The sequence below is a fragment of the Puma concolor genome, chromosome B3 (genome assembly GCF_028749965.1).
Source record: "Puma concolor isolate L17-30 chromosome B3, mPumCon1.1.hap2, whole genome shotgun sequence".
Taxonomy (NCBI): domain Eukaryota; kingdom Metazoa; phylum Chordata; class Mammalia; order Carnivora; family Felidae; genus Puma; species Puma concolor.
In genome coordinates this window covers 33,990,743-34,004,395 of record NC_141672.1, presented here as the reverse complement: position 1 = coordinate 34,004,395, position 13,653 = coordinate 33,990,743, and the positions used below count along the sequence as shown (strand labels likewise).

At 47.9% G+C, this 13,653-nt stretch overlaps 1 long non-coding RNA gene across 1 annotated transcript; it reads right to left on the bottom strand.

Moving 5' to 3' along the window:
- Positions 1 to 9,665: 9,665 nt before the first annotated feature.
- LOC147579873 (uncharacterized) lies at positions 9,666 to 12,765 on the bottom strand. Its single transcript, XR_015252240.1, has 2 exons — positions 12,437 to 12,765; positions 9,666 to 11,612 (listed from the first exon to the last, which is right to left on the bottom strand). It is a non-coding gene; the product is annotated as an uncharacterized LOC147579873 (long non-coding RNA).
- Positions 12,766 to 13,653: the final 888 nt, after the last annotated feature.

The window sequence follows — 13,653 nt, the reverse complement described above, 5'->3', positions numbered from 1 at the left end:
GGGTTTTTTTAAACTTTTGCAATAATTAAACACACACACACACAACCATGTCAGCCTCACGAGGCGTGCCTGTGGGCAGGTTTTAGTTTGCGAATCACGGGTTTGAGACACTTTTAAATGTTGGCTGGATGAATGGATACTAACTTACCGTTTACGCCTCCTGCTCTCCACTTCACAAAGGGATTTGTGAAAGGAAGGCTGAGAAAGAATCAAACAGCAGTATTTATTGGGAGCCTACGGTATCTTCAAAACGGTGCTCAATGTTATTATGGGCTCAGAAAACCAGAACACTTGGTCCCAACCCTGGAGGGTTACACTGTGGCTGGGGAGACATAGTGATGCAGGAAAGGCGACCAGCCCCTGACAGTGCCTGGTTACGTGGCCTAGAACGTTCAAGGATGAGAAAAAAACAGACAATGCTTCCTGGAGGAGGCAGTGTTGGGGCTGAATCTTGAAAAATGGGTAGAACCCCCACTTGCTGAGCTGAGCGAGAATCCTGAAACTGGAAGGCCTCTCGCCCCACGCAGGACGTTGTGGAACCCTACAGTTGGGACCCAGGACCACAGAAACAGGCCGCCCCCCCCCCCCCCCCCCCCGCTAAGGAAGGGGTGACCACTCTAAAAAGCCCCCAACCTCCCCACTCCACCTGTCCACCCCTACTACCACCAAACTGTGGGTAGGATCCCCAAGGACGAGTTGGAGGGTGGGGGAGCATGGACTGAGGGCAGGCTGTGGAGGAAGGGCCGCTGTGAAGGAGGGGGCCGTGGGCAGGCCTGACGCTCAGCAACCTTTGGAAGGAAAGAGGGAGACAGATTTCACACAAGTGCTCACGAGCATTTCCGGGCGCCCATGACTTCCTGCCGATGTTCACAGCTTTGAGCTACTTGCAGAGGAGAGAATGAAAAGTTGGTTGACCCCAGGCTCCTCACGTATTAGTCCCCAGTTCCTCACAATACACTGTAGAGCAGCAGTAATAACTTCCATTTTACAGAGGAGGCAACAGACACAGCACAGCAAGCTCCCCAGGACAGGAATGTCATCAGCTCCCTGCTCACCATGGAAGCCTTGCTCCCCCACAGGGCCTGCACCTTGGGGCTGAGTGAAGCCGCCTGCCAGGTGACTTGTCCGAGGTCTCATAGCCGGAAGTGGTCGAACCCAGGTCTGCCTGACACGAGAGCCCGGGTTTTTTTCCACTACGCTGGGGAAGCCTACATTCACGAATGTTCTCAAATAGTCACAGGGTGTGCTTATCAGTCACCACGGCTGATGGATTGTCAATGTGCAGGAAGTGCAGTGCAAACACTACTCATGTGGCTAGCTGGGCACTCAGATTCAACAGAGATCCTTTGAAACAATGCGACTGTCCTTTTTGTTCAATGCCTCTCCAACAGCCCTTGGCTGGAACACCTCTAGGGAGAGCAGACTCACTACCCTACATCCCATGGGACTGCCAGCAGCTGGAGCTTCCGTCTGCTTCTTTTAGCCTTCACCCACAGCTCATGGTGCTTGCTCTCTGCACGATACGGACACAGCTGTTGAGTACGACCACCTCGAAGACCGCTCTCTTGTTTGCCCTTTCTGTCATTTGTCCCCTCCACGTGTTCCTCCTGTGACACTCTTTCAGGGCCCGTTCCTATGCCTCTTCCCAAATGCAGTACAGTTTCTTTGTGCTTCTCTTTTATTTTATTTTATTTTTTTAATTTTTTTTAACGTTTATTTATTTTTGAGACAGAATATGAATGGGGGAGGGACAGAGAGAGAGGGAGACACAGAATGGGAAGCAGGCTCCAAGCTCTGAGCCATCAGCCCAGAGCCCGACGCGGGGCTCGAACTCACGGACCGCGAGATCGTGACCCGAGCTGAAGTCGGACGCTTAACCGACTGAGCCACCCAGGCGCCCCTGTGCTTCTCTTTTAAAAGTGACACCTGCTGTGGCATCCCAGATGGGATAGATCAATAAAGAATCCAGCCAGAGAAATACCTCCCTAATCCTCAGCCCTCTTCTTCAGTTAACGTCACCTAAGATCACACCAATTTTCTTGGTAATCATGCATGTTGACTCATGTCAAGTTTACCATCAACACAAACCCCCAAGTTTTTCACATCTTCCCCCATCCTAGTCATGTATAGTTCCATTTGCTTTGCCCCCAAGGTTCCAGAGGTACATCTAACCCTATTGTATTTCATCTGTTGTATTTAGCCAGAATTAATCCAAACTGTTGTCGTCTTTGCGGAATCCAATTCTGTTGCCCAAGGTATGAACTACTCCCTCGAGCTGCAGGTAGAGAAGCTTGCCCTCTGAAAGTTCTTACCAGTCTCCAGTGGAACCACTGAAGTATAAGGAGACAGGAGTGCTCTGGGATGCAGGATGAGACTACCCATCCAGGCTGACATTCGTCTGCTTACCAGCACTGTCAGATCAGTCACTTAGCACATCCCCAGCCATTGCATTTCTGTGGTCTTCCCAGCCCTCATTGTCCTCACGAGTGCCATAAGATTCCTGCTCTGCTGGAATGCGATGCCACCAGCAAACTTAGGAATCCCACGCCCCCTACAAAAAAAAGTGCAACTGGTAGACCATCTCTTTTTTTGGTGAGCCCATGCTGATTCCTAATAGTCAGCATTTTCTTTCTTAAGTCTTCAGAAGCCATCCCTTTGCCTGTATGTAAAATAGAGATTATCCCTGAACCCTAAAGCAGAAGCTTCCCTCAGACACCTTGACTTGTTAACTCATTATGCTGCTCATGTCCATTGTGCTCCTCCGGATCCCCTCTCCATCCTTCTCCCCCTGCTCTGTGCCCCAGGAGGCTGACCTTGAGGACTGCATCACCGGGGGCCCTGGCTCTCTGGCTTCCGTTGGATTCAGTCAATAGGACGCATCAAGAAAAGAGAGGTCAGTGGGGCAAAATCACCCTACTGGCCCCTGCTCCCCTGTGTCTCTCTGTCCCTCTACCTGAGGCCATGGCTCCTGTGGGGTGTCTCTTTCCTGAGCACCTTCTCTCATCCCTCTCCCACTTTGTCCTTCAGACCCCCACTCCTGCTGGCCCTGGAGGCTTTCACCATACCTTGTTAGTTTTCTTTAACCTTGCTCATTGATTTGTAAGTAGCCCCATGTCTAAGTCCTCCTCAATTACCCCATTGGAGCATGCCATCTTTCCCCTGCCAGTGCTGACCGATGCACTCCTATTTTGAATCGTGTTGCCGGAAGAGTTAGGATAACAGCGCTCAAGCGTGGGGGGCAGAGGGCCCAGGTGTTGATGACAACAGCATCAACATGGTTAAGTCACAGAACCTATGGTCTAACTGACCAAGATTGAATTACATCTGTATCATTTTCTAGTTTTATAGCTACTTAACTTCACTAGCTTCTGCTCTGTCTTCCATAAAATGGGAGCAGTAATCCCTCCTAACAAATTCATTGCAAGGACTTGATGAGATTATGTTTGTAAAACACTAAGACAGATTGCAAGCACCTAATAAATGAGAATTAGCACAGATTATTATTAAGAGAAACTCTCACCTTTGAGTGTGTTGCGTTGGTGCCAGGATAAGCTGGCAATGCGCTGCAAGGTTTTATTCTTTATGGCTATCAGGGAATTTAGATGGCAGGTTATCTGCCCACACACTTATAAAAGAAAGAAATTACAAGTACTGTGGTTGTTGTTGTGTTAGTAGCTGGAGAATCTTTCAATTCTAGCACTTATTTTCTTTTTTTTAATGTTTATTTATTTTGAAAGCGAGAGAGTACCTGAGTCAGGGAGGGGCAGAGAGAGAATGAGAGAAAGGAAGAGAGAGTAAGAGAGAGGGAGAGGGGGGGGGGGGAGAGGGAGAGAGAATCCTAAGCAGGCTCCAAGCTGTTAGTGCTTAGTGCGATGCGGGGCTCCAACTCACCAACCACGAGATCATGACCTGAGCCGAAATCGAGAGACAGATGCTTAACTGACTGAGCCACCGATGTGTCCCCTCTATTACTGATGTTCAAGAGAAATTTTAAGCAAAAAATAATCCATAAGGCTATTTTTTACATTCTAGCTGATAGCCCCTTCCTATCCCTTTTTGACCTGATCTTAAAATTCCCCGACACAAAGTATGATCCCTACGTGTTTAAGCTGAAGAAACGCGATGCCCTTCAGCCTGCCCTTACAGAGCTTCTTCCCACCCCATCCTTCCCCCAATGATGTTCTTACTAAAAATAAGGCTCAGAAGAGAGTCTCTTAACTCTGTCCAAAAGCTAAACCCAAAAGAGGTCAAAGGTTCTCTGGTCAGTCACATTTCACCCTACTATTTTTAGCTGGTGTAGGGCAACACAAGGTTCCCCCCAGATCTGGGCTCTGTGAAAGTTGGAGATTGCACCAACATGGAGGAATACAGCTCTCCCCGTTAGAAGAGAGGCAACAATTCCCAAGCTATCTATTCGTCGCCACTGAATCTTCCACCGACTCTATCTTCTTTGTACTTGATCACACTGAGTTGGTCTGCTTATTTGCCATTCCAATCCAATCTTTAGTTCTGAAACTTTCCTAGTGAGCTATCCACATGCCCACGCCTGTGGGCCATCTCGTGCCATGTTATCCTCTATCTCCTGCGTTAGAAGCTTCGAGGTTTTCTGGATGTCTATCCTAATGGAAATGCTCAACTAAGCATCCTGGATTGTCAGCGTAGACATGCTTCTTTTGGCTGCCAATGTCCCTCATTTCTGATTTCTCTCTCCTGAGAGCCCCAAGCCATGTTGTTCTGTGTTCTCAGTCCCTGTCTCCCCTTACTCACACAGATGCACCAAGGGCAAGCATCTTTCTGCCCAGAGATATCTGCCCTTCCACATACTCCCATATGACCTCCCACTCTCTGACCTTTGCTGCTGGAATCCCTTGAGTTAGAAAACCAGAGATGTTTCCATGACTTTTAAGGCTTGTATTGGCAAGGCAGCAGGAGAAGGGAGTGAGGGACCAAGCTCAGAATTTCTGCCTGACCCTAGATTGCTGCTGAGGGCAATGCCATGGGAAGGTGACCTCCCCACAGGCGTAGGGACTGTCCCAATGGGATGACACCATTAGATACTCAATCTCAGCTCTTCTGTTGCTCCATTCCTCAAGCAAGATCCTGGGCAGTTGGAAACTGAGTTTTAAGTTAAGGGCTGTGGCTAAAGCTTCATTCAGTGATTTATGGTCTAGGCCAGGGTTTCCAAAACTGCAAAAGAGCTATTCCTGGCCAAGTTCCTTATTAGTCATATGTGTGAAATGGAAACATTGCTTTGTCAGAAATATAGTCCCCCCCCCCCCCCCCCACTTCCTCCCCAACTGTGTCTATATCAGGTTCTGGAAATGGAGCTGGGTGTTGGGAAAGGGACTTAAGGGAAGAACACTTTACTGCTGGAACCTGTGACCTTGGCAGTCACAATGGTACCAAGCACATATGGGAAGGGATTCTAGGGCCGTCAAAAAAAAAGAAAAAAAAAGAGTGAACCCACTTCACACTGACATTGCCCCCAGAGGTGCTTTTCTGTAAATAAATAGGTTATGCATATCTAAGCTTTCTCATTCGCTATTTTAGCTGTTGGGCATTCGTCCACTCTCTTCTGGTACCCGTGCTCCATTTTCTTCCTGGTGAATCCTACGCTGTCTTCCGTCCTCCCTCCATGAGATTCTAGCACAGCCAATACCACTGCTAACTCAGGGTGAAGCACACGGCCCAGGTCTAAGCCAATCAGTGCAGCCCATCCTCCTGGGCACAGTGATTGGTGTATGAAGAGGCATCTGCTCAGTCAGAGCCAATGAAATACCTGGAGGTTTTCCCTAGAACTTTGGGGAAAAAGACTCTTTTCCCTTGAACCTCAAATTTGAGAGGGACAGGGCCTGGATCTGCTATTGTTCTCTGGTCACATGAAAGCTGAATCTTAAGCCAACATAGCAGACAGCCAAGCTTAGAGATTAAAAGTCATCAAGTCCTGATAACACACTATTTTAGCCCTGAATCCAGTTGTGTCTGATGCTGACCCTGATTCTGGATCTTGCAGTTACACGGACCATTAGATTTTTCTGTTGCCGAAGCACATTAAGACAGATTTCCTGTGTCTGGCAACCAAAGAGCCCTAGTTGACAGTTGCAGTTTCAAGGTACAAACATAATTGAAATGGAATGAAAAGAAAGCAGGCGGGGCCAGCCATAGGAGTGTAGTTTGCAAGCACAGGCTGTGGCTCAGGTGCACCGACAGAGGCTTTTCACACTCTAATGTGAGACAGCGGCATGAGGAGGTACCCAGACAGGAAGAGGAGAGCCCCACACAGGAAGCTCCCCCAGCAAACACCACCTCTTTAGAATTGAAATTGCGTAATCAAACCATTTCCATCAAGTTTAGTCTTTGTTATGTTTAATGAAATAGTAAATATTACTGCTATAGTGAAACCTCTTATTGAAATGACTTGTAATTTAACCTGCTTTCCCCATAGCTGTGCAGAGTTAGAGTTCTCCAGAAAAGCAGAATCAATAGGAGATATATATATATATATATATATATATATATATATATATACACACACATATATCTGAGAGATTGAGAGAGAGTTAAAGTAATTGGCTCATGGGAGGCAAGGCAGCAGGCAGGCTGGATTTGGATCAGAGTTGACGTTTCCATCTTGAGTCCAAAGACTGGAGGCTCAGGCAGATTGTCTATGCTGCAGTCTGGAGGCAGAATCCTCAGCCTTTGTTCTTAAGTCCTTCAACTGATTGAATGAGGCCCACTGACATTATGGAAGGTCATTTCCTTTACTTAAAATCAAGTAATCGTGACTACTAATCACATCTAAAAAATACCTTCAGAGGCGCCTGGGTGGCTCAGTCGGTTGAGCGTCCTCGGCTCAGGTCATGATCTCACAGCTCGTGAGTTCGAGCCCTGCATCGGGCTCTGTGCTGACAGCTCGGAGCCTGGAGCTTGCTTCGGATTCTGTGTCTCCCTCTCTCTCTGCCCCTAACCCACTCGCATTCTGTCTCTGTCTCTCTCAAAAATAAATAAACATGTAAAAAAATTTTTAAAAAAGTATTCTTTTAAAAAAAATAAAAATAAAAAAATAAAAAATAATAAAAAATACCTTCACAGAAACTAGTGTTTGACCAGATAACCAGCACCATAGCCTAGCCAAGTTGACACATAAAATTAACCATTACACCCAGTTTGAACCAATATTCCCACCTGCTCATCCTCATATTAGTGAGGGTTCAGTTTTAGAATCTCAAGCCAATGAATGCCAAGATGGGCACTACAAAGGACATCCCCTTGACAAAACTCTATCAGTCCCCAGCATAGAAGAAAATCCATGATAATCATTTAATTCAATCTGGATGAAATGCTTTATTAATTTTGTTGATGTTAAAATATGTGAATCAACTCTTATTTATTAAATCTCCCTTTGCTGACTGTTCACTATTTGCAGAATTCCCCTCCCAGCACCATCCCAGAAAAAGCACTTGAGCCCTGTCCCATGGGCCCCCGGCGGCTGAGGACATAGCCCCCGTGTCCTCGCTGAAGGCAGACCAGCCACGTGAGTCAGGCACCTGCAGCAGGAGGAAGCATTCACCCTGTGAGTGCTGCCTGTGGGAGGCCCTCGTCGTAAGCAAGCATGAAGGCCTCTCACCTGGTCCGTCTTCCAGTAAACCTGTGGCCCCAAGAAGGACAAGTTTTTACAAATCCCTATGCTGTCAACCAGCCTTCTGATGGTCTGGAAGACATCTACTTACACTAATAATGCAGATACTTAATTTTATTCACTCCAGTTACCTACTATAGGCTTCATCTCGGCATCCAGCCTGGGGCTGGGCTCCAGGATGCCTCCCCATGACAGCCACATTCCTGTGGGCATCTATGCCAAGAGGAAATGGATGGGCAGTCGGCAGGCCCTATCGGTCCACAGGACAGCTCTGCCGGCAGCCTCGTGAGAGGTTTCTCAGAGGGTGTTCGTTAGGCTTCCTTATGGCTGATGATGCTGGGTCAAAGCCTCTGATGACGCCTGCTCACCCCAAATCCTCCATTTCCCAGCCTCCCTTGCATGTGACAGGATTCTGGCCAAAGGGATGTAGACAAAAGCGATGTCAGGCATTTACAGGGCTGGACCTTACAAGTGTCTCAGGAACCATCCAGTCCTGTCTCCCCCGACTACAGCGATCTTGACGTCACAGTCTCAGATGGCATGACCACTGAGATGTGGGGTTCTGTGCCATGGCAGCTCAGCTTTTCCCTTCTGACACACGTAGGGCACAAAAGGAAGCGTTCGTCTGACTCACGGCCCTCCTCAGCCCAAAGAGCCAGCTCCCAGGGCAGATCGGGGCTGCTCCTCCCCAGGCTTGCTGAGGATCAATGACACCACTCCCCACCTCCATGAAACAACCTGTTTGTTGTGCTGATGGTGACCGTCAGGAGTGGGATCCTCATACCTTAAGCTGCCCAGGATCCACTCTGTGCCCACATTCCCAAGGAAGGGCCAAAACTCGTTAAATAATTGAACCAAGGTGGGTTTTCCTGAAAAGGCGTCTGTAGCTTTGAGCTCGTTTAGAAGGAACGAGAGGATTTCAGGCCCTAAACAGTGTGGAATACCTTCCATTGTAGTTGAAAATATCCTTGCTGGGGTCCAAAAACAGAGTCTTATCTGTTGAGAATGCAAGCAACTTAAGGCTCCTTCATTACAGAAAGCCTACCAGGCCTTGCCACGCGGCGTGACCCATGAATGTGGGTGGGACCGTTTGGTATTTTCATGCTGTTGGAAACAGTGGCCTTGTTGATCTCAGAGAGTCCCAGATTAAGCTGATTTCGCTATTTTTAATCTCTCCGGAAATAAGCAAAGAAGAGAGGCCTAATTGCAAACAGACTGAACTTTACATAGGAAATATGTAGGTCCCCTGAGGCACCTAGAAAGTGTCTGAAACCCTAACAGCCTGCCCACCTCCCCCACCCCCCACTCCCCTCTCTAGAGCACGTAAGCCTGCACCCAGGGAGGCCTGGGGCAGAGGGAGGGATTGGAGTCAGGAGTTCAGCCTTGGCTTTGGACTGGCCAAACCAGCCCATCCAGCCCCTTGGGCCCAGAGGCAGGGGCTTTGCATGAGAAACAGGAAGACTATTTGTCCACAGCTTGAACCGTGGCTTTGGGAAGGTTCTTTGTTCTCTCACCCCACTATTTTGGGTTTTCTGGTCCTTCTCTATTCTGTGCTTGGAATGGGGAAGGTTTCGAACACTACCATCAAGCCTGCAGGACACACACACACACACACACAAACAACCCCCACTGCAATCCCATTTGCCACTCAGCCCTGGGATTTGTACCAAGTGTGGCCCAGTAAGAGCTTTATAGCGGTTCACATAGCCCCCAGCCTTGCCTACAAGCTCCAGTGTTAAAGTCCCAGCCAGAACCCTGGGCCTTGCTGGCAGCTGCACCGCTGGGTCGCTGTGGGAGAGAAGACAAGGCCCTGTAGCCTGCTGTGCCTCAGTTTCCCTGCCTGTCAGTTTGGACAACCATGACCGCCGCTAATTCTGAATTGTCTGCCTGCTGGTGGGACCAGGCACTGGAGGGGGCTCAGATTTATGGCACGGAAGCCCCAGAATGAGTCAAAGAAGAGAAAGACCAAAATAGATCAGGAGCCACGGGCCCAGAAAGGCAGCCAGAGAAGATTAGACACGCTGCCTAGAGAACCAACCGATGACTTTATTGAGGGCTCTTGCTCATAAACAGCCAGTGTGTTATTTTAACTTCCACGGACCAGGCCGACCCTTGCCTGTGATGGGAAGCTTGGGCTTGGAGCCGTCTGTGGGCCCTGCTGTTGCCGAGGCCGCTCCGGGAGCTGGGGCTCTTCCAAAGGAAATCAGCATGGGGCTCTGGGCCTTGGCGGAATGGATGGACAGATGGACAGTCTTTGAGTGAGAAAGTCGTGATTATGAGGCAGGGAGGAGTGGCAAGTGTCCCCCAGCCCCAGCTGCAGCTCTGCTGGTGGCAGAAAGTCTTTGTTTTGGGGGCATTTCTGCTGAGAAGCCCTTCTTCCTTCCTTTTGCTTCTTGGTCTCACGAATCCATATAGAAGGCAGTAGGCCAAGAGCACAGACATGGAAAGGGTCCAAGAACCGCTACCATAGCTCTCATCCCCGGGAGTGCCCCGTCCTCAGCAATCCCCATCAATGGCTTTCCCTCTCACATCCTGACCCCTCACATCTTCTGCCTCATTACACGGTCCACTTTGCCTTCCTGGCCATTTGCTCCTTTTAATCTTCCCTTTTACGTGCAGTGCAGCACTGGCAGGCCCATTCCACCATCATCTCCCACTGGAATGCTTCAGGCAACGGTGACACTTGAGTCGTGTTCTCCAGCAATGTTGTTCACAAGGCCAGCATTTGTCTGTTTGTAGACAGGGGCTCACAAATATCTCATTCCAGCACCAAAGACCCTTTCCTCCCTCTATCAGCTCTCAACCACCGGTCCGTTTCCCACTCTTCTCTGCCGGAAATGCACCCAGCCAAGGCGAGCCAAAGCAAGCAGGTGTCTGTGGGCTCACAGACCCTCCGAGGATGAGGGTCTTTTCGGTGGCTACCAGATTGTACCCTGATGCCGGCCAGCTCCTGGCGTCTGCCACCGGCCCTCTCAAGATGGTAGCCGGCGGGGACACAGCCCAAACCCATGATCCAGGCTCTTCCCAGTCCAGCTCTGTTGGCAAAATGAAGCTCCCTGCTGAGGGAAAGCTGGCTGGACTGTCCACGAGGCACCCATGATAACTGGGCAAACCACCTGTCCTGGGTTGGTCAGTGCTTTGGGGGGCGTTACTAATGGGTCAGTATGAGGGACGAGGCAGGAGGAAGAGGTCTGGAGCAAATGTCAGATTTTGGGACAAGTCCTTGCTGGTAACATGTCTTTATCTGGAAAAGAGCACACGGGAACTTATAGTGAAAAGGAAGCTTTGAAAGCCTTCCGTGATGTGGCCCTACGCTACCGCTGTTCCAGTCTGCTCTGCCATGCCTTCCCCCATGAACTCCACCTTGGCCAAACCTACAAACTCGCCCTGTATCCTGCTCCATCTCTGCTCTTTGTCCTTGCTCCTTCCATTCCCTCTGCTTACAGTATCTATCTAGATGCTACCCATCGGCTGAGATCCAGCTCCAGTCCTACCCTCTCCCCTTCCCCCACTCTTGACCAAACCTCTGGGAAACCTGGAGTCTCCATGCCCTCTCCTTCTCCACTCATGGCTCTTTTGTCTACTCCACCCACAAATAGAACTTACCTTCTTATTGAAAACTATCACACACGTTCTCTGTTTCAGATGTATTGGCCTTTGTCTCCCCGAGCCTGAGTGTCCCCCAACCTTATCTCAGAATGTGTGCTCCAAGGATGCCTCCCCAGTGCTCTGAACACTGTAGACCCTAAGGCAATACTTATGGATTTGATTGGTTATCCGAAAAGATAGTTAAGTGATCACAAAAATGCATAACCTGGAAGAACTATAGGAATGTTCGGTGAGCGGTGACTGTGAGCCCAGGTGGTCCCTTCTTGGGGGCAGTGGCAGAATGAGTTTTCCTTCCCAGACAGTCCCTGATAGTCCTAGAATCCCACAAAGGCCCATGGAAGGTGGCAGTTGGGTGAACAGTGTCCTGCAATCGAACAAAACCATAAATGCAAAGCCAGAAAGCTAAACAATGTTAGCTTTACAACCCCAGGTGATGAGAATGGTATTTACAGACTCAGTGACATGTTTGAAGCAGTGAGTTTCAGAGGCTAATATTTTAAGCTGGACATCCTGAGACCGTGATGTTCTGTTTTTATTCTCCTCCCCATCCTTCCCTCCTGGAGCCCCTGGAACTTTCCATGCAATTTGGACAAGAGCATGAAACCTCTATTGTTTCTCAATCCTTATTAGTGCTAAGGAAGGATTTAAAAACTGCTTTGTGGAAGGTTGATTGGTGAAGAGTGGAAAACATTCTGAGGCCTCAAAAGTACATTTGCCATTACATCAAACTTCCATCGGAGAATTTAAAAATTCTAGGCAGAGAGGAAGTTCCCTCAGAGAATTCCAAGGGCAACAGGACTAGGAGGAGATACAGTAAGTCCTTGTTGGTGAATGGACCCATCTGGGCCCAGAGGTTCCAGACAGTCTAGATCTGCCTCTTTAAGACCTTTCTTTCTCTGGAGCCCATTTATATACTGAGTAAAAGTTCCTGGGGCACATCCATAAACAGAGGGTGGAAACCCGAAACTTTGCTATTTATACACTCCAGAATGCAACTGGAGAAATCAGTGTTTTCTCTCAGAACAATCTAGAAAGCAAAAGACAAATTGCAAACAGTGACGCAAGCATCAGGAAAGTCTGGGAGATCAGAAGGGATAGAAAACCACCAAGAGACCATCATGTTGATCTCCCCAGGGGCCTGGACAGTTGGGATGCAGCCTCAACAACCCCCTTCAGACCGTCTTTCACCTTTCTCTCGCTTTGGCCTATGAACAGTGTTTCTGATCAATCCTCTGTACATCCCCTCCAGACAGGCAACACGGACAAGACAGAGTTCCTCGTGCATGGAAACGAAGCCCAGAACGTGCTCTACCATGTGGGTTTTTTGCTGTTTGTAAACAAACCTAGATGCTAGTCTGCAGGCCACCAGACCATGCTGACCGGTTCTCTGAACAAGCCCGATCTGGCCAGACTGAAACATCAAATCCTGTAGTGACTTCAGGGTCTGAGCCCATCTTATAGAAGCTGTTGAACAGGAAAGAAGTGGTGCCTGTTTTCATGCTAAGAAAAGCAGATAACCTTACCAGGAGAACAAGCATAAATGATGATCTGAAAATAGCTTGACAAGTTTTGTTGTCACCAAAGTGAACCGCCTACACACACAGCTTTTTTTTTTTTTCTTCAAATTACAAAAGTAATAAATGCTCAGTGCAAAAAAACGTGGGAAATACAGAAAAACACAACTGGGAAGCAGTTGATAGTTTTTGTTGTAATCCCTTCCAGTATTTCTCTATCAATAGTCACCTATATACCAATGCATAGTATATATTATATTGTATATTATATGTATTATGTTATCTATTGTATAATATTTAATTATATAAATGAAGAGGTACATAGAATTTTTTACATATAAAATGTTCATTCACATATATTCCTACATATTTATTTATGAAATATACATTTATATGTTTCATATAAAATTTCACGTAAGGGGCGCCTGGGTGGCTCAGTCAGTTAAGTGTTCAACTTCAGCCTCAGGTCATGATCTCACAGTTTGTGAGTTCGAACCCCACATCGGCCTCTGTGCTGACAGCTTGGAGCCTGGAGCCTGGAGCCTGGAGCCTGCTTCTGATTCTGCGTCTCCCTCTCTCTCTGACCCTTCCCTGCTCGTGCACGTGCTCTCTCTCTCTCTCTCTCTCTCTCAGAAATAAACATTACTAAAAAAAAAATCTTAAAAAACATTTCACATAAAATGTCAAAAGTCATCCATTTTGTCCTTTTATTTTTACTTTAAGGTAACATATTAATTGTAGAAAATACATTTGAGCCAAAAAACAGAGGTGAAAATCAGATCTATATCCACCATTCAGGAAAGATCACTTTCACTTAGTGTGTGCCCTTCCTATTTACTTTAAATATGTTTGCGTAAGTATCAAATGTGTCAAATTATACAGAAATAGCAT